The 19,796-nt window shown below is 42.7% G+C and overlaps 1 protein-coding gene across 3 annotated transcripts in view; it reads right to left on the reverse strand.

Moving 5' to 3' along the window:
• CNST (consortin, connexin sorting protein) overlaps positions 1-19,760 on the reverse strand; it is a 73,919-nt gene extending 54,159 nt beyond the window's left edge. For 2 of the 3 annotated variants that reach the window (XM_048484776.1, XM_048484786.1), the window contains exons 1-2: positions 19,599-19,760; positions 15,083-15,255 (exon numbers count right to left, since the gene is read on the reverse strand). The gene's annotated coding sequence lies outside the window, so the exon portion shown is untranslated. The remainder of the gene's footprint in view (positions 1-15,082; positions 15,256-19,598) is intronic. The other variant, XM_048484770.1, reaches the window with a different exon arrangement.
• Between the last annotated feature and the right edge of the window lie 36 nt (positions 19,761-19,796).

Below are 19,796 nucleotides of genomic sequence, written 5' to 3' on the forward strand. Positions count from 1 at the left end.
CTTTGTCAGAACTGAAATGATGGAGTTCAACTCTTGAAAGCTTATATCCCAAAATTGTTGTTGGTCTCTAAAATGCTACTGGACTCATGTCTAGCAGTTCTACTACAGACTAACATGGCTACCCTCTGAAACAATCTTAATGATTCCTGTGTTTTATTAAAGAATGTAACTTGTTTGCATGTGAAGTTCTTGATTTTTATCACTGATTCTAATCTGTTTTGTAGTGGCTTTTCACTATAGCAATAATACAGCAAACATCACAAGCTACTTTCACATAGGGGTGAGAGCAAATACATAATAGTGTTCACATTTTTCACACCTACTAATGCTATCGCCTTCTCTTACCTCAGCCTTAAAACTTGTCTTACTTTTACTACACCAGACATGCAAACTAACTATTTGGCTTAAACATGCTCTTGTGTGGTAAGATATTAGTCTCATTTTCAGCTTTTTGCTTTTATAGTAAACATCATCCATCATCACAATAATAAAATAAAATGAAATACTTGCTATGCAAACAGATGCAAAATTCATCTTATGAGGAACATGTAAAAAAGCAAAATGAGAATCAAATATACCTGTTCAGAGCTTAAAGACGTTTTCCCCATGGCCAATATATCCTGCGATAAGGAAGTGAACCATCCCATTTCGGGTATACCTGTTCTGCAAGGCTTCTGTGCCTAAAATCAGGCCCACCCCGCGAGATTTGCTGTATCTCATGGCTTTCAAAAAACGATAAAATTGGTGGTTCTTTGGAAAAAGCACGCGCTGATCCCATGCCCATGCAAACATTGCGGGAGACGGACCAGATTATTTTTCCAGTGTCACCACCTGCTCTCACCGCCCCTTAGCTGCAGCCAATCAGAATGTCGGAAAAACGGAATCTAGGTAAACTACGTAAATGTACACAAACTACATAAACATTCATGTGGAAAATGAAAATAAACTGGGGGATCATGCATAATTCACTGGAGTTCTTCCTCCTGGTCTGAACGCGCTTACGGGCAGCCATGCGAAGGGAGAAACCGGGATAAAAACACCCTGGGATATATCCCAGAATATTTTGTCTGTGGGGAAAATGCCAAAGAACTAATAGAAAGACAAAATCAGAAAGTCTGGAATAGATAAATGTAAACATCAGATCTTGTTTTGAGGTAATATAATTATTTCTGTCTCATACTGATGAGAGAGGGAAAGACTTGATGGCAAAAAAACCATTGCTGTATCATCACTATTGCTATGAAACAGAGGTAGTGCTGGGTACAAAATTCTTTCACAGCTTCAATAGCAATAATCACAAAAACAATACATAATGGCTGATGGACTTAAAAAAGACTCAGAAACTCAGTGGATGTTTCTTTAGTAACATCCCATTTCTCCCAAGTGATAATCTCAAAATGCATTATCCTTTTCACAGAAGTTCTTGTTAAAATAAATTCAAATAATTCAATCTACTAGCTGAGCCACCTAATCAAACACTATTTCTTAATAGAATGTTAGTGGTCATCAATAGCCATGAAGCTTCACACCTTCCTAGCAGTACTCTTGAGAAGTGAGCAATGGTTAATTAAAGTGGAATTTCTAAGCATAGTAAGATAATTATATACACTCTTCAAGCAGATAACATTCACTGGAATGTGATCATACCAACAGAATCAGAACTACATTTTAAAAACCGTCACCTGGCAAAAGTGCTTGTACGCAAAACCGTCAGGTTCTTTATGCATCTTAGCATCTACTAACCTCAAACTAACAGCAGACCTGTATAGCAGCAAAACAAGCTCAGAAAGCTTCTCCCTCAAGAGGATGAAATAAACAAAACAAACCACACCCTGTCCAAGTATTTTACTTTTCTTTACCTTTTGAAACACCAGATTCAAAGCAGGATTGCAGATATTCAATAAAATAGACCAAAATAGAAAAAACTTAGTGGGGAAAAACTTAGTGGGTATATTAATTGGCTACCTTAACCATTTAATTATTTGCATTGCACATGCAGTAAAGAGAGTATTTCAATACCACTGGGCAAGTTAGAGCTTGCATGGCTCTTGTGATTTCTCTTCGAAGTCTGAGAATCTCAGCTTAAACAAAAAAAAAAACCTTCTGAAGTCACAAGATTGCAGATTCAAACGGAAATCTACAATAGCAAAAAAAACCCTGTGACATGGCCTCAAGCAATCCACAAGCTGTCTGTTTGTTAACACATCTTATAATTTTGCTTTCCAGATAGGTTGAATCACAGTCTCAAATTTCTGAAAGTAAGTCCACCCATTGCCTCCTTCAAATCTGTATGCAATGCTGCTTGTAATAATTTAAGGTAAATGTTCCAGGCAAATCAGAAGGAAGACCACCAAGAACCAGAGGTGTATCGGAGGGAAATGGCGCCCGGGGACCCGGGGAGGGCAAAAGCCAGCTTGCATGGAGGATGGGGGGCTGGGGGGCAGGGCAACCCACTGCTGAACCCCCGCTCCTGCCTCCCTGCAGGCCAGCTCCTGCCGTCACCAGGCTGTGGGGAGGGCAAAAGCCGGTCTGCATTGAGGTCAGGGGCGTGGGGCACAGGGCTCGGCGGTGGTTGGCCCAGCGGTGGCTGCCCACTGATGAGCCCTGTTTCCCTTCCCTGCTGGCCAGCTCTTGCTGGCCCCAGGCCCTGGGGATGACAGGAGATAGTCTGCAGGGAGGCAGGGGCAGGGCTCAGCAGCGTGCAGCTGGGGCACATGCCATTTTGTCCGGCTCCCACCACGTGATGAAAGGCGTTCAACTGGGGACATTGATGACCCCATGTCCCTATAGGCCTCTGCCAAGAACCACAAGTTTTACTTTCCTCTTCCCTCCCCCTCCAAAACGTTTGTCCCTTTGTAGCTTTGCCAGTTCCAGGTTGGAAAATTCTTGGGGATTTGGGAGTTGAACCTGGGGAGGGGAGATACCTCAATGGGATATAACATCACAGAGTTATTTCCAAAGCAGTGACTTTTATCCTGGAAAACCAGTTTTTTTTTCATTTGGAAATCAGTTGTAACTCCAGGAGATTTTCAGCCCATCATGGAAGTTGACAGAGCTACTCCTGTGCCTCTTGAAAAGTTGCTCCCTTGAAATTGCCACGAACTATGGCATGTGGGGGCTGGTACAGTTGGAGAAAGGATGCCAGTGGTAATTGTAATCCCTCCCCCCTTGCGGAAGTGGAAATGCCTTCCACCCCAAAAGTACTCCTTCAAAACCAACCCCAAAATGAAGACCATTAGGAAGAAGTCCAAAGAGTTGCACTTAGTGCATCAAAGGAGATCAGAGTAAACTGAACAGTTTCTCTAGTTCTTGCAATCTAATTCCAGAGATATAGCATTTCACAGTTGTGAAATATAATCCATCCTTTGCAAGCATGAGAGGATTCTTCTCTTGAAAAGTGAAGTAGTTAATTCACATAAAAGCTCTTCTCAGAAATATGCAGATGCACATTATGTTAAAAGTACAGATTATCTAAATTAGCACTACCCTCCCACAAACTGAAAACCTTGTATTTAACAACAAAACGCCGAGCCAAAGAAAGGGCCTTCATATAATTAGGAAAATTGTCCTACGAGCCCTAACATTTAGCACTTATATAAATTACCCATCTGAGATGTACTTTGCAAACATTGTACATCACAATATCCATAATAAGCAGGCAAAAGCTTTCCAATCCTTTTTCCAAGGAAGGAAAATTAAGCAGAAATACTTAAATGACTGTTGAGCAAAGTGATAATCATGGAGAACTGCACTTAAACAAGTGAACATCTGTAGCTACCAGGATGGAACATATTTCCTTTTGTCAAGAAATAGTTTAATTCTTCCTGGAGGTACATGTCTGGTATTAAAGTAAAAAATCTTCCCTGGATTTATTGACTGAACCTGTTAATTTGTAGTGAAGAATGGGGCAAAACTATTCGTTAGATGCAGGGTCATAGACTACAACATGACTCCATCACAGAAAGAAATTACAGTAGCAGGTGAATGACTTAATTGTGGTCTGCCAGGGAGAACTATCTCAGAATACAAGAGTCAGTGGAAAAAAGCAAGACCCGACATAAGATGGAGTGATTTAATAAAGAAAGCCACGGTTCTCAGTTTGCAAGACCTGAGAAGGATTAAAAATCGCATGTTCTGGAGCTCATTAATTCACAGGGTTGCCATAAGTCAGAAGAAACTGATGGCATGGAGCACATGTCATGCACACTCTCTCTCACACAGAGAGTAGATGCAAAGCCCCTTACTGAAAGTGCAACAGATTTCTAATATTGGAGATGTTGTAAATGTGGGATCTGACTAAATGGACAAATTATATCTGAGTTAAGGGGAAAGTGACAGGGAGTTCAAATTGATGAATCAATATAATGGGATTCAAATTTCAACAAATAAGAAAATAATAATACTAATAAGTATGTTATTTAAGGGTTCATTTTATGAAGAAATTCATATACAGGTAAATTAAAAACAATATGTGTAAATGATCATAGACAAAGGACCTATATGGCTGGCAAGTGATCAACTTAGAAAAGAAAACACATCTCCTTTTCTACAAAAGGCCATCAACTGACAGTCAAAGAAGATAATATGATGGTTATCAGTTTTCCATCAGATGGTTATGATTCAAAAGTTTGCTGCAATCATTTTATTTTGATCTTACATAATTTGTGTAATTTGTGCTAGGTATCTTAAGCACTCAATTGAAGAAGCACAATACAAATTAAATTAACAGAAGCCTTTTATAATTTACCTAATTTTGCTTTTAATCCACTGAAATGCCAGAATTTTACACAACTGGTGATTGAAGTCAACATGCAGTTTGAATGTTGTTCCACTCACCTTACTGAAGCTAAGACCACCTATCTTCCACCTTTCATATTACATTCTCAGAAATGTTTGTAGAGCTTCATCCTAACCTTGCAGCTGGTGAATGGAAAATAATGTTCTTGCCAAGCAAGTAGCATCTTGCTAAATGTGCTGCTCAACCTAACCTTGTCACAAATACTTACATAGCTGTTGTCTGATAAACCTGTTATGTTTATCAGCAAAGCTGAAAAGGCATATGCAATTGCAATAGAGCAGCTGAACCTAGGGGTTCCTTGTTCTCAGGGATCTGTTATTACTCACTGAAAAGTTTATATTCCTTATACTCTTATTTTGTAAGACACATGGAAATAATCTGATTATGGATCTGAATGTACCAAAAATAAATTTATATTCTAATTAACTGAATTTAGATCAGACTAATGAACCAGCAGAAAAAGGAGACAGGGAAACACGTGAGGCAGCAGGAAGAGATTGTGTCAAACCTTTTAATCAAAACATAGAAACTCAGCTCAAAGGTTTCTAATCCAACTCCTTGCACAATGCAGGAAATTCACAACTACCCTATATACTCATGTATAAATCGACCCACATATAAGTCGAGGCACCTAATTTTACCACAAAAAACTGGGAAAACTTATTGACTCGTGTATAAATCGAGGGTGGGAAATGCAGCAGCTATTGGTAAATTTCAAAAATAAAAATAGGTACCAATAAAATTACATTAATTGAGGCATCACTAGGTTAAATGTTTTTGAATATTTTTTCAAAGAAAAACAGTAAACTAGCCCTGTAAGTGGAAAAGAGGATCAACAAAAACAATATGGTATCAACAATAATTTTAAAAGTACAAAAGTCTTAGCTCAATCAGCAACCAAGCTAAAACACAAGAGTTAAAATCCTTCAAAAATGGATTTTTGGTCAGGGGAGGAATGTTTATGTTAGCAGTGCCAACATTTCAGAGTATCTTTAGGAGACCCTCCTGATGATACCATCCAGGTTTGGTGAAGTTTGGTTCAGGGGGTCCAAAGTTACGGACCCTCAAAAGGGTAGCCCCATCTACTATTGGCTTCCATTGGAAACAATGGGGGATGGGAGCATCCCCTTTGGGGATCCATAACTTTGGGCCCGCTAAACCAAACATCACCAAACCTGGCTGGTATCAGCAAGAGATTATCCTAATGATACCACCCAGATTTGGTAAAGTTTGGTTCAGTTTGGTTCAAGGGGTCCAAAGTTATGGACCCTCAAAATGTAGCCCCATCTACTATTAGCTCCCATTGGAAACATAACTTTGGACCCCCTGAACCAAACTTTACCAAATTTGGGTGGTATCATCAGGAGAGTCTCTTGAAAAATCCCTGAAATTTTGGTGCTGCTAGCCCCCTGGTGGCCAACAAAGTAAAAACCTTTAAATATTTTTTAAAATACACCTGACTCACGTATAAGTCGAAGGGGGCTTTTCAGCACAAAAATGTGCTGAAAAATTTGACTTATATGCGAGTATATACGGTACTTTCTCCCCCACACCTCCAGCGACCCACACCTCCAGCGACCCAGAGGAAGGCAAAATTTCCTATTTTTCAGGTCTCTAATTAATTTCAGTAGGATTAGATCAATAAAATATGATTTAATTCTAGACTGCACAATAATTACACAAAAAACCCAAATGAATCAGTATTTAGGGTGCCTATATGATCTGAAATACAACACGGCTTTCATAAAAGTAGCAATAATCAACAAACCAAGAACATCTTTATGAAAAGCATCAAGGACTTTTTTGTGCTTGGAGGTAGAGAAAGTTAAAAAGAATATTTTGAGATGTATAAATGCTCTGTCCATTTCCACATTCCCACAGAAAGAACTGCTACTCAGTGCAGCTGCACTAGTAGTTTCTCTCATCATGAGATTATAGCATTACGTACAATCTCATTAGTAAGTATGCTCCCTATCAGACAATCTCTTTAATCCAGCCTCTGTTTATGTTAGATGACTGTTTTCTCTTCACAGAAGAACACAGTGAAAGTCCAATTACTCCTGCATAAGCTCTTAGGTGAAGCTCCCTGCTTTGTTACACTCCTCCTTTCTCACTGCCCAGCCTTGAAATCACACACATAATCTTGAGCATCTTTCAGAACGTAGAAAGTAAGTCAACAACCCAATGAATTTTATGGAATGTGCACATGCTGTATCCACGAACATAGTCCAATATTTAAACCCTGATTTCAAACTCTGATTAAAAGCTAACCTACGTTAGCATAAGTGCATATATAATGACACTCCATGGTCAACACTAGAAGCAGAACGTTCATGTGGGAAGAGCAGGAAAGATGCATTTGAGCCTGCTGGCCATTTCCAATATGGTGATGCCATTATAGCATTGAGCCTGTCTAAATTAACATGTAGAGGAAAAAAAATTCAAACACATGTATAGAATACCTGGCTATTTCATAAACCGAGGAAGAAACTAGTTTAAATAACCAATTATTAGCAAACTACCAAGAGTTGTAGATTATAATTTCATCCATTTACCATTCTATGTAGATGAAAATGCTAAATTGTTTCTAAAAGTAGACCACTACTATTGAGAAATGTCCCCTCTTACCTAGACTCTGTTCACTGTCCTCAAATTGCCTGTTAAAGTGAGAGGAAAGGCAGCTGACTTTTTCTGCCTTTTCCTGCCGCAGTCCCCTCACACACGGCTCCCCTCACCAGTTCTTGTAGTGATGAGGTCTCCATGTACCAGGGAGGGAATAGGCAGGAGAAACTATGAGGACCAATGGAGGTTGCCTTTTGTCTTGATTCAGCAGCAGCTATACATTTTAAGGGGAATGTCTGGCTCTCTAAGTAACAGGTGGCAATCATGCTATTATCTGACACGGCTCAATATTTGTACTGGTAAGTAAACTTGTTCTCTAGAGCACTGAGAATACCTTTTCTTTATGATAGGTAGATCAAAACAGCTCAGGTGCCTGCATACTCTTACACCAATTTTCATTCCCCTCCCCCACATTCCACATTGCAAGTTAAATATTAAATGGTAGAAGAAAGCTAACATTATTCTTATTCTTCTTCTTATTATTATTATTTATTAAATTTCATATACTGCCCAACCCCCAAAGGGCTCTGGGTGGTGTACAATAAGGCCAAAGGCAAACAAACAATATACCATAAAATACAGAAATATAAATAACCCATTAAAACAGTTAAAACAGTAGCAGCATCTCACATTTACTGGCAGAGCCTGATCCCATGCTTAGGAGGAGACCAGCGAAGTGCCAAAGATGTTGAAGTAGATGATACATGGGCATCAAAGGAGGGGGGGGGGGGGCAGACAATCCGCAGCCAGCCTCCCCAAAAGTCCGGTGGAACAACTCAGTTTTACAGGCCCTGTGGAACTCACCGAGGTCCCACAGGGCCTAACAGTTGGAGGGAGAGTGTTCCACCAGGCAGGGGCCAGGGCCGTAAAAGCCCTGGCCTGGGTAGAGGCTAGCCGCATCATTGAGGGGTGGGAGACTACCAGTAAATTCACCTCTGCAGAACGCAGAGGCCTAACTGGGACATATGGAGTAAGACGGTCACAAAGGTATGAGGGTCCCAGGCCACAGAGTGCCTTAAAGGTCAACACCTTGAAGATGATCCGGAATGAGTTTCAACTTGTTGACTATTATGTCTTTTAAGTTCCCATTTTAAAAACATAATTTAAAATTATTTTTCTTAAGATGAACTCTTGGAATAGTTGATGTCTCAGTGGATAAACTGACGTTCTTGATAGTTGTGACAAAGTTTCAGTAAACAAATACTTATCTGTAAAAATACATATCAGAATACTTTCCTTCTACTTAAATATTTGTTTTCAATTGTTAAAATGTTGATCAGCTTCTTTGAACATATGTAGATTTCAATATAATGCCTGTCATTGATAACCCTGCCTTCCCAGCAATTAAAAATACTCGGTCACACACACAATTAAGATCTAAGCAGTTGGCCATGAAAGTAAAAAATCTGTATCTTGGACACTGATTATGTTTGCACTCAATGCCTAATTTAAAAAATAGTAAAAGACACCATTTCCTGTTTAAAATTAACTTGTTTTCATCATGCTTCAGCAGAGTCAGGCAATAAGAATTTGGATACCTCATATCATGCAGGTTAAGACAGGACATATAGCAGATCTGAACACACACAGGCCAAGATCTGGACAAAATAACTAGTTTCAGCACTGTTTTTATAAGACAAATTTATGAACACGTTCATCTTCCAAATCAACAGAACCTGAAATCCCTTGTTTTCAAAAATAATGCACTATAAGAAATATGCACTAAGCAACACTTAACAAAATGATATTAGGAATGCTGAAAATGGAACTTACAGGATTACCATTTCCTGTGAGAAGTTAGTTTAAAATCTAAATCACACACTTTCATCATCATGGTTCAAAGTCTCTCAACTAGGCGATCATGCCACTATTAAAACTATAAAGTTCAGCAGTTATTTAAAATAGTAATGCACAGGAGAAACTGACCTTGAACAGTCTAGGTTTGCGTAGTTGGCTCTGTTTTGCCTGGGGTGGGAAGGCAATGACCCCACATAAGATAAGGCAACAGGGAAGACACTATCATTCGGGATGTGATTCCCAAGAAACAGAGACATGCTAGGGGGCTTAATTTATGAATTTGAAGTTGAGAAACATAGGCTCCTTCCGCACATGCAGAATAATGCACTTTCAATCCACTTTCAGTGCACTTTGCAGCTGGATTTTACTGTATGAAATAGCAAAATCCATTTGCAGACAATTGTGAAAGTGGATTGAAAGTGCATTATTCTGCATGTGTGGAAGGAGCCTAAGTGAAGTAAGTGTGAGTAAGTACAGGTTTCAGCACCTGCCCAGACTTCAAAAAAGGGAGGAGGGATGACCCAGGAAACTACAGGCTAGTTAGCCTGACCACTGCTCCAGGAAGATAATTTGTGAGAATCTGAAGAACAACTTAGTGATCCAGGGAAGTCAGCATGGATTTATCCCAACAGGTCCTGCCAGACCTTCTTTGATTGAGTGACGAGTTTAGTGGTTCATGGGAATGACATCAGTGTAGTTTTCCTGGTGTCCGTGGCTGAAACTGGAACCCCTCTCCAGACCTGACGGGACCCCCACCCATGGCCGACAACCCACTATGGGGGGCCACTGCCATGACCCTAGCAGAGAGGCCAGCATGGCTCCCTGAAGCCACCAGCTGCATTTTGCGGCTGCTGCGGTGCTGGAAGTGGGGGCAGGGCCAGCTGGCTGACCCGAAGGAGGCGTGGGAGGGGCTGGCAGCTGCCTGGGCTGCACCGGACCACCAGGAAGCCACAGTAGGCAACAGAGGCACTCTGCTGATGGTCGTCCCAGGAGGGGGTGGGGGAAGAGGGGTGGGGCGGGGCGCACTCGGGTCAGAGGCAGGAGGCCTGATTGGGGGAGGAAGGAGGAAAGGGGTGGGGTGGTTGTTGTGGAGGAAAGAGTGGAGAGCAGAGAGAGAGGGAGAGTGGAGAACAAAGGAGCAAAGGAAGAGAGCAAGAGAGGAGGTAGCGAGATAGAAGAGGACGGAGGGAAGGCTGGCCTGGAAGACTAGTGAGGAGGGTGCAGCTTAGGCAGCCCCGAGCTTGAGCAAGCTGTGAGCAAATAGGCTACTGTGAGCTGTGAGCAAATAAGCTACTCAGTGGTAGCCTCCCCCAGGACACCAGGGGCCAGGACGGGCAAACCAGCACTGGGATAAGGGAAGGAGGGATGGCAGCGGGCACCACCCCGGGGCCGAGCTTCACCACACCTGGTTTTCAGTTAAGTTTTTGACAGGGTTCCTCATGATTATCTGACGGGTAAACTGAAGCACTGCAGACTAGGATACTGATGTAGATAGGAAACTGGCTGAAGAACTGAACTCAAGGAATAGATGCCAGTGGCATTGCATCTGATTGGAGGGAGGTGCTAGTGGAATACCACAGGGCTTAGTTCTGGCCCTGGTACTTTTCAATATTTTAGTAAATGGATCAGGGGGCACAGGGACCACTCATTAAATTTACACAAGACACCACAGACAGAGTCCAATGAGATCTGAACGTACTGGAAAAGGGGATGGATGTGAACAAGATAGAATTCAACGATAACTACAGATTTCTACATCTGGATAACAAAAATGAGAAGCATGCATACTGGATGGGGGATATACTTCTTGCTAGCAGTATGTGTGAACATGATCTTGGGCTACAGTTGGCAGCACAGGATAGAACAGGGGTTGGCAACCTTTGGCACCCAGGGAGCCATTTGGACCCGTTTTCCACAGAGGGGAGGGCACTTGGATCCGAAGATATTTTTTGGCATTTGAAATGAGGATAGCACTGTATATGTTGTTTTTTTGCCTTCATGATTTGTATAGAGTAGACAGTTGTAGTGTGTTCTCATGGAGTCTATGCGGTGCTACAGAGAAAATTGTATTTTATTTGTATGGAGTGTGGATTTTGAACATTTTTTGTGGGGGTTTGCGGGTAAAAGGTGGAGCCTCATGGCGCGTGCACTGGGGGGAGAGAAAGTGCGGAGGGGATCCCTTTTTTGTAGCGGATGGCTCTGTGGAGGCAGCTGCATGCCTGCTTGCCTGGGCAGCTGGGGGGAGGCTTGGGACACCAGGACCTCTGAGTTTCTGGCTTTCCCTGGCACCACCACCTCCTCCATTTTTCCCACCTTGTCCTTTTTCCTTCTCCCAGTCTCTCACGCCCTCCTCCCTCTTCGTCCCGCTCCTCAGCAAACCACCCTCTTCTGCATCCAGCCCTCCAACTTTTTTTCCTTCCGGAGCTTGCCGAATCCATAAAGCTCCCGCATCTCCACCTCGGCCCCGTCCGGGCGTCGGTTCCTCCTCCTGCTTCCCTCCTTCTCGTTTGTTTGGGCATCAGTTCCGGCACCTGCTGGCGCCCTCTGTAGCTGGGGCCACCGTCCCGCTGTGCTGGCGCGGCTCCCCTTGCTGCCCACTGCCCTGGCCGATCCGGTCAGGTCTGTGGGTTCTATGCTGCGCCGCCGCCGCCGCCATCTCCGTCGCCAGCCCCGTCCTCCCTCCACTCCCAGCCAGCTGGCTTGGGCGGTTCGGTAGCCACCCAACGCTCCCCCGACGCTGCCGACCTTGGCAGAAGGATGAGGGCTGCGGCCAGCCGTCTCCACGGCGCTTTCACTCGCCGGAGCGCAAGCGGTCAGGGGCTGGCTGGGGCTCTCTGTGAGCTCCAGGAAGGGGAGAGTCCCCACTCTAGGACAACTATTTTGTGCCCGGGCGGAGCTGCTGTGCAGGGGCGGGGGAGCCACATGCGGCTCTCGAGCCGCAGGGTCCCGACCCCTGGGATAGAACATAAAATAATGGGCATAAATTATGGCTGCATTGGTACCAGCTGAATCTCAGAGGGCTGGCTGCACCAGAAGCGCCACAACTCTCCCCGCTCCCTCGCTGCTTCTGGCGCCCTGCAGGCCCTTCAAGATCAGCAGAAAAGTAGAGGGGTGTCTAACTCTCTAATGTAAGTTTAGGAAGGATTGCCTTCCCACATGCATTTATTTTTAGAATTTCATTCTTCTTTGCCAAAAGGGGGGGGGGTGTACCCTGGAATGTGCAGTCCTAAGGTATCTGTTACCCTCACCAAGATAGCCCAGGCAAGCCAGATTTTGTCAGAACCCAGTTGCTAGGTAGGGTTTGCTCTGGTTAGTATTTGGATGGGAGAGCACCAAATAAGGGCTCTGCTGTGCCAATGCCTAATCATTCCAACCAGATAAAATGTGAGAAAAGATTCCTTAGTCAACTTTTGCTCTTTGATCAATGCAAAACAGCAGGGAGGAAAACTTCTCTGCATCACCACAGACTGTTTTCTGCTATCTCTGTCATCTAACAGTCCATCCCATTTAAAAATTCTTGCATGTGGTCTATTCTATGCAGAGCATGTGGTCTATTCTATGCAGATGAATGAAACACACACCCATTGCTACATTGGCTCTTCCATCTCCTGTTTTCTACTGTTCTGAGCTCGTAGTAAAGGCCATAGATGAATAGGCAGAGAGCAGCTGCAGCAACATATACAGAGCTCCAAATACTGGCCCTGTGTTCCCTGGCAGCCTGCTCCACTCTCCTGCAGCAGCTGTCAACCCCATCCCTTAAACCCCATTTAAACTACTCTTTTAGATTAAGGATTTTTGATCTCTCTCTCCGTTACTTTTCTTTCAAGGGGAATAGATAAGAAAGTAGTTATAGGAATCTAAAGGGGAAGTAGAATGTAGGGGGGAGGGAAATATGGGAAGGAGGGAGGCAGTATAGGGGGCAACTGTATTTTTCGTGATGTTTTAATGTGGGGGTTGAGAGAAATAGACAATTAGATATATTTGTAAGATGTTAAAAATTGTAAATAGTTTTTGGTTTCTCTCCTCACTTATGTTATTTAAAATCAATCAATGTAATTATATATGTAAAAAGAAATAATACACCACCTTTTGGTTTTTTAATACTTCAAACGGTCATTATTTGAATCCCACCACCCTCGGAACCTGTTGTTAAAATTTTTGAATCCCATAAATGTGTATTGGCACGGTATTCGTGCCAGCAAGGCTGCCTTCTGAGTTTGACAGGTGTTAATTTTGTCAATTCAAAGATGTTTCAAGTGATGTGCTAGTGTTTTCAGAATGGTGCCCAGCATGCCGATTACCACTGGGATGACCTCAGCTGGTTTGTGCCACAGATGCTGAAGCTTGATTTTCAAATCATGGTATCTAGTGAGCTTCTCAAGTTCTTTTTCAATGACCCAGCTGTCACCGGGACTGCTATGTCGATGATGGTCACTTTTACTATTATTATTGGTTGATTTCACAGCTGCCAGTTCTTTAGCTGGTTGCTGGCCTTCATTACAATTGGAGCTTGACCCAAAGGCCTAGGAAATTGTAATGTATCAACACAGTATTTGTGTGGATCCCAGCAGGGCTGCCTTCTGAATCTGACAGATGTTAATTTTGTCGATTTGAAGATGTTTCAAGTGCTGCCCTAGTGTTTTCGGGAAAGCGCCCAGGGTACTGATTACCACTGGGATGACCTCAGCTGGTTTGTGTCATAGATGCTGAAGCTCCATTTTTAAGTTGTGGTATTTAGTGACCTTCTCATGTTCTTTTTCAGTGACCCAGATGTCATCGGGTACTGCTATGTCCATGATGGTCACTTTCTTGTCCTCGATCATGGTGATGTCTAGTGTATTATGTCTCAACACTTTGTCCGTTTGGATTCGAAAGTCCCACAGGATCTTGACCTTCTCATTTTCCATGACTTTCTCTGGACAATGTTCCCACCAGTTTTTAGCTGATTTTACGTTGTAATTCTTGCATACATTCCAGTGGAGGATTATTATTATTATTATTACAACAACAGTAGTTAAGCCGTGGCTGGCTACCTAGGGAGGTGGTGAGCTCTTCCTCACTGGCACTCTTCAAGCTGTGCCTGGATGAGCATTTGTCAGGCATGTCTTAAGCTGATCCTGTATTAGCAGGGGGTTGGACTGAAGGCCTGAATGGCCGCTTCCAATTCTATGATTCTACTGAAAGTTTGAGGGAGAAAGTAGCAGGGTGTGCAAATAAAATGGGAGCAGTACAAGGTACACAATCCACATGCTTCACATAGGGAGTACTTTGTGGCATAAGCAAAGTTTCTGGATAGGAAATGCCAATAAAGGCTTGTTGTTGTTGATAAAAAAAGGAAAATGTATTAGAATCAGGGATGGGCAGGGACCAATCAAAAGCCGCTAGGGGCTGATAAAGTTCCATAGGGTACTAGAGGCCCATGAGTTTTGAGGAAGGTGGCTCAGAGAGTAAAGCAGTAGCTCAGCTTCCGGGCTCAAGACTTCACATAGTTTACTGTTAATATTGAGATTTTATGTTTGATTCACATGAATCAGTGAACTATTCTTGCTTGCAGGGGATACTGCTTTAGAAATAAAATATTGTTTTAAATTGACATTCATTGGAAATGTAAACTATTGTTCCTTTTTCCACTCTACATCTCATGCCATTAAAGAGAGTTCCCTAATCCACATCAGCAATTTTTCAATGGTAACTAGAGGCTGCAGCAGAAAAGTCCCACGGCATGAGCAGAAATCTACTTGTGCAGCTTTGACTACAACCCAATATTTTCATAAAACTAAGGAAGCTCAATGTTCAGCAACACTTGGAATTCTTAACCGTGGTCCTATGCCTATCCCACCTAAAATTAGGAAAAAACACACTTACCATTTTCTTAGCTCTTAACCTGATTCTCGTGCATGTTACAGATGCAAGGAGATGAAGGCTTTCAGGCACCAAAGAGCTCACATGCAGTTGCCTGGGCTCATTCTGCACGAAATAAATGTACAGAAATTGCTTCTCTCCTCTTCTCTTCCTCCGGTTGCTTCCTCCTCTTCTCTCTACAGTAGGAAAAAAGAGTAATAGTGTGCAAGTATTGTCCAGAAGGGACAGACGTCTAACAAGCTAAACTGTAGAACCCAAGATGGATTAGTTTTTCAAACACTGGATATCCTATTAGGGAGCAGGATAAAACTCCTGAGTAGAGTGTGCAATCTTAAGCAGAAATCTAGGAAGTCGATGCGTTTAGGAGGACAGAACTCTCCTAAGGATTACAATATTAATTAATCATTGTAGATTAGAAAATCTTTTGACTTTCAGTTATTAAAGAGATTGTAAACTGGGTTCTTGTTAAATCTGGTGGGCCACTGCGAGTAGCAGAGTGCTGGACTAGATGGACTCTGGTCTGATCTAGTAGGCTCTTTCTTATGTTCTTGTTCTGAGATAAGAAAATTGATAATGGCTGTTCTACTGAATAAAGAACTTTGAGAGTCAGGATCAGGCCATGACTTGGTTCTAAATTTTGAAATACATTAATGGCAACACTCCAGTGAATTCTATAAAGTTTTATATAATATCTTTGTAGGACCAGGGTTTCAATATAACACAAAAGCCATTGACAACCTGCTAAGACTTGGATTTTGAAGGTGCTAGCTCGGATAAATCCAACAAGTAATTTGACTTCTTAACATTTAGTTGGAGCACTACCACATCATGTCACAAACTGCTTTGAAAAAAAGTATCCTAAGTTTTGCCAGTTGTTCGCCATGTGGTACCTTGAGGGAAGACGATGGCATTGCTGTTCAAGTTCAAAGTCTCCATGGCCATGCATATGTAATTACATTATCCCAACATGCTCCCAGCAGGACGACTTTATTCAGGCAAAGAAACACTCTGAGGGAAGTAGGAATTTAGGAATAGCATCAAATGCATTGGGGAAAGCAGAGGAAGAATAGAAAAGATTATTCAGGTGTCATTTTGTGGACTCCTTAATATGAGTCAATCACAAGGTTGAAAGAACTTGTCTGACTACTGCACTCATGATGCTGAGCAACTTCTTTAATTAGTCAGGAAATCACGTTTGAAATAAGATTATGTCCCATACATGTGCATAAATATAGTGTTCCGAATAACTTTCATCAAAGCAACACATTTACAATAAGTCAACCATTATGAATCATTATTTAATATACATTGGTGATTACAGCATTGCAATATAACCTTGAACAGATACCCTCTCCTAAGCTAATTGGTTTCCAATTGACTTAGAAAGGTACAACTCTGCTTTGGATTGCATTTTTAGATTGGGAGACACTGATTCAAATACATACACAGGCATGAATTTTACTGGGTAACTTTGGATCAATCATTCTCACTCAGTCTACACTGGGTCCTTCCCAACCTTTAAGACAAAAAGTGGGGGGAGAGGGCAGAGAACAACCGGTACTGTACCCTGAGGTCCTTGGTGGAAAAAAAGACAAAGAAGTGTAGATAGACAGCTTATAAGACCATTTGCACAACCTAACAAGACACATACCAGAACTATGACTCTTATTTTTACATTTTTCTGGCAGTTCTTCCTCAGCCCTCGGGGTCACCACTTTCCATGCTTCATCAAATTTTAGATCTGTCTTCTTTTAAATACATCTTGTTCCTAGGTTATGCTGATACAACACTGCAATGTGGGCAGTTTGCAGGAAATTACAGAAAATGATACTATTTTCAGGAATGTACTCTAACTACAGAGTTACCACGCCTCACTGACCTTTCTGGTTTTATTTACGCCTTGCAACAAAACTGGCCTGGTAAAGGTGGAAATGTCACCTGAACTAAGCACCAGCACAAGCATAAGATCCTGAAGAGAACTGAAAGCAATTAAGAACCAAATAAGGAGTGAGCTTTGTCTCCATGGGAAAACTGCATTTATTTTTAGTTTTGCTATTTATACACTGGTTGGCCCTGGTTAGTAATTGAATGGGAGACCACCAAGGAATTCTAGAGTCATTACACAGAGGAAGGCAATGGCAAACCACCTCTGTTTGTACCTTGCCTGTGCCTTTGCAACGCTTCACACATACACACTTATAAACTGTTTTCTCTCCAACAGGTATCTCAAGCAACTTTCAACATTCTCCCCTCCTTTATTTTATCCTTACAACAACAATTCTATGAGGCAGGTTAGACTGAAAAAGAGTGACTGACTCAAGGTGATCCAGTGAGCTTCCATGGCAGAGCTGGAATTTGAACCTGGGTCTCCCAAATCTTAGTCAGTTTTGGAGGGTACCCATGCTAATCTGCAGTAAAAGTTTTCTGGAGCTTTGACTCTCAAAAACTTATAGCCTGAAAATCTAGTTCGTTTCTAAGGTGCTACTGGACTCTAATGTAACCAGAGGCATTCCTCTCATTGGGCAAAGTGGGCAGTTGCCCAGGGGCAAAACTGCAGGTTCGTTTGTGGGATTTTTTGCATTTTCAGTGTTTTTCTGTTTTTGGCCTGCAGGGGGCGCAGTTTTTAGGCTAGCAGCATCAAAATTTCAGGGATTTTTCGTGAGACTCTCCTGATTATATCACCCAGGTTTGGTGAGGTTTGGTTTAGGAAGTCCAAAGTTATGGACTCCCAAAGGGAGTGCCCCATCCCCCATTGTTTCCAATGGGAGCTAATAGGAGATGGGGGCTACACCTTTGAGGGTCCATAACTTTGGAGCCCCTGAACCAAACTTCACCAAACCTGTGTGGTATCATCAGTAGGGTGTCACAAAGATACTCTGAAATTTTGGTGCTGCTATCTTAATAATTGCACCCCTGACAACAGGCACCCTCTAAATTTCCCCAGATTTTCCTTTTAAATCCACCCCCTTCCCGCCAATGCTTGTTTTCTTTCTTTCTTTTATTCTCTCAATGCCTAATAAAGGTTATTATTATTATTAAATCTACCCTCTTCGGCATGGATTTAAAGGGAGAATCTGAGGCCCCCAGTTTAAACATTAAAAGTGATGCTGTTTCAGGGTGGGGGATAATCCACCCCAAAACAGCATCACTTTCAATGTTGTTTAAACTGGGGGCCCCAGATTCTCCCTTTAAGGTGGATTTAAAAGGAGAATCTGGGCTCCCTAGTTGAAACACCATTGAAAATAATGCTGTTTGGGGGTGGATTCCAGCATCACTTGGTTTAACTAGGGAGCCCAGATTCTCCTTTTAAATCCACCTTAAAGGGAGAATCTCGGGTCCCCAGTTTAAATAACATTGAAAGTGATGCTGTTTCCCCCAATTGGGGGGACTGGATACAACACCATAAAATGTTTTCATAGCAGTAATAAAACATTTTGAAAGCATTTTGAAAATGTTTTCAAAAATATTTCTGCTGTGTGGCATGGCCTATTGCTGTGTTCAGATTTGTGAGTTGGAGCATGTTCTATAATGTGATAGTGACTTTGAAACGACCTGGTGGAAAAAAATCATTGTTTGGTCATGGTGGGAGAGGGTGGCCGCCCATGGGTTTTGCCCAGGGCTCCAGTTTGCCCAGGTCCACCACTGAATGTAACTGTTAATGTCCAAGTCAGTGCTCTAACCACTACATCACACTGGCTAAGAGGGATCAATTGGCCCATGGGGTGTTCATCACATGTGATCATTGTACATATGTTGGCTTCTACACACACACATTCTAGGTTACGAATCCCTAAGTGTTTTATGTAATGCTTGAAGTTACTCCAAGTTGGAGGCAAAATGCTGAAATATCAAAAGTCCACTCATGAACAGTAACACCTGTATTAGACCTATTTTAGTGCTGTGGCTATGTCGTTTATATGAGACCTGTATTCAGAACCTTACTCTGCTCTGGAGTGGTCTGGGTGGCCTTAACTTATTGCACAGCATTCTCTTAAGACTAAAATGTGATAACGCTACCTCGATATTCTTGGAGCAAAAATGAAACACAAGTGCGGTAAGTCAAGTTACACTGTGCAAAGAGCTGTTCAGAGATGACAAGGACCCTAAGTCAGACAGCTGAAAAGCCATGTTAGCCAAAATGGGGATATCGGATAGAAAAGAAGTTACGTAGATGCAGAGAGAATTTGCAATTAAGAGAGTTGCAGAGAGAAACAGGCAGTACCCTTCCTGATCAAATCCAGCACCCAAGTGAAATCCTGAATTCCCAACCTATACAAACGTATGATGGGGAAGGGGTCCTGGCTCTCCTATTTGCAGCCATTCCAGTAGTATTCCATCACAGACACCACCCCACCCATCCAGATCGCCCATCGCTCACTCCTACGCAATAGCCATCCTCCTGCCTACCACGGGAAAGCTTCCGAGATAATCAACCGGTGAACCCCCAGTCTTCGGAGAGGATCCCGCAGGAGCGGCAGCGTTCAGGAGTCCAGCTTGGGGCAGCCTCCCTTCCCCTTACCTCAACGGACGGGCCCCTCGCCAAGGTCCGGCGAGCCTCTGCGAAGAACGAGGACAAGCGATCCCCGGAGCTACCTGTGACCCAGCTGCGGACTTGGGAGAGAGGCAGCGGGGAAAGGTGAGCACCAGGGAGTACAAGCGCCTAGAGAGGACCGGCCTGACAGGCGTGTTACCATAGACACCGAGCAAAGGGCTAGAG

The sequence above is a fragment of the Sphaerodactylus townsendi genome, linkage group LG01 (assembly GCF_021028975.2).
Source record: "Sphaerodactylus townsendi isolate TG3544 linkage group LG01, MPM_Stown_v2.3, whole genome shotgun sequence".
NCBI lineage: Eukaryota > Metazoa > Chordata > Lepidosauria > Squamata > Sphaerodactylidae > Sphaerodactylus > Sphaerodactylus townsendi.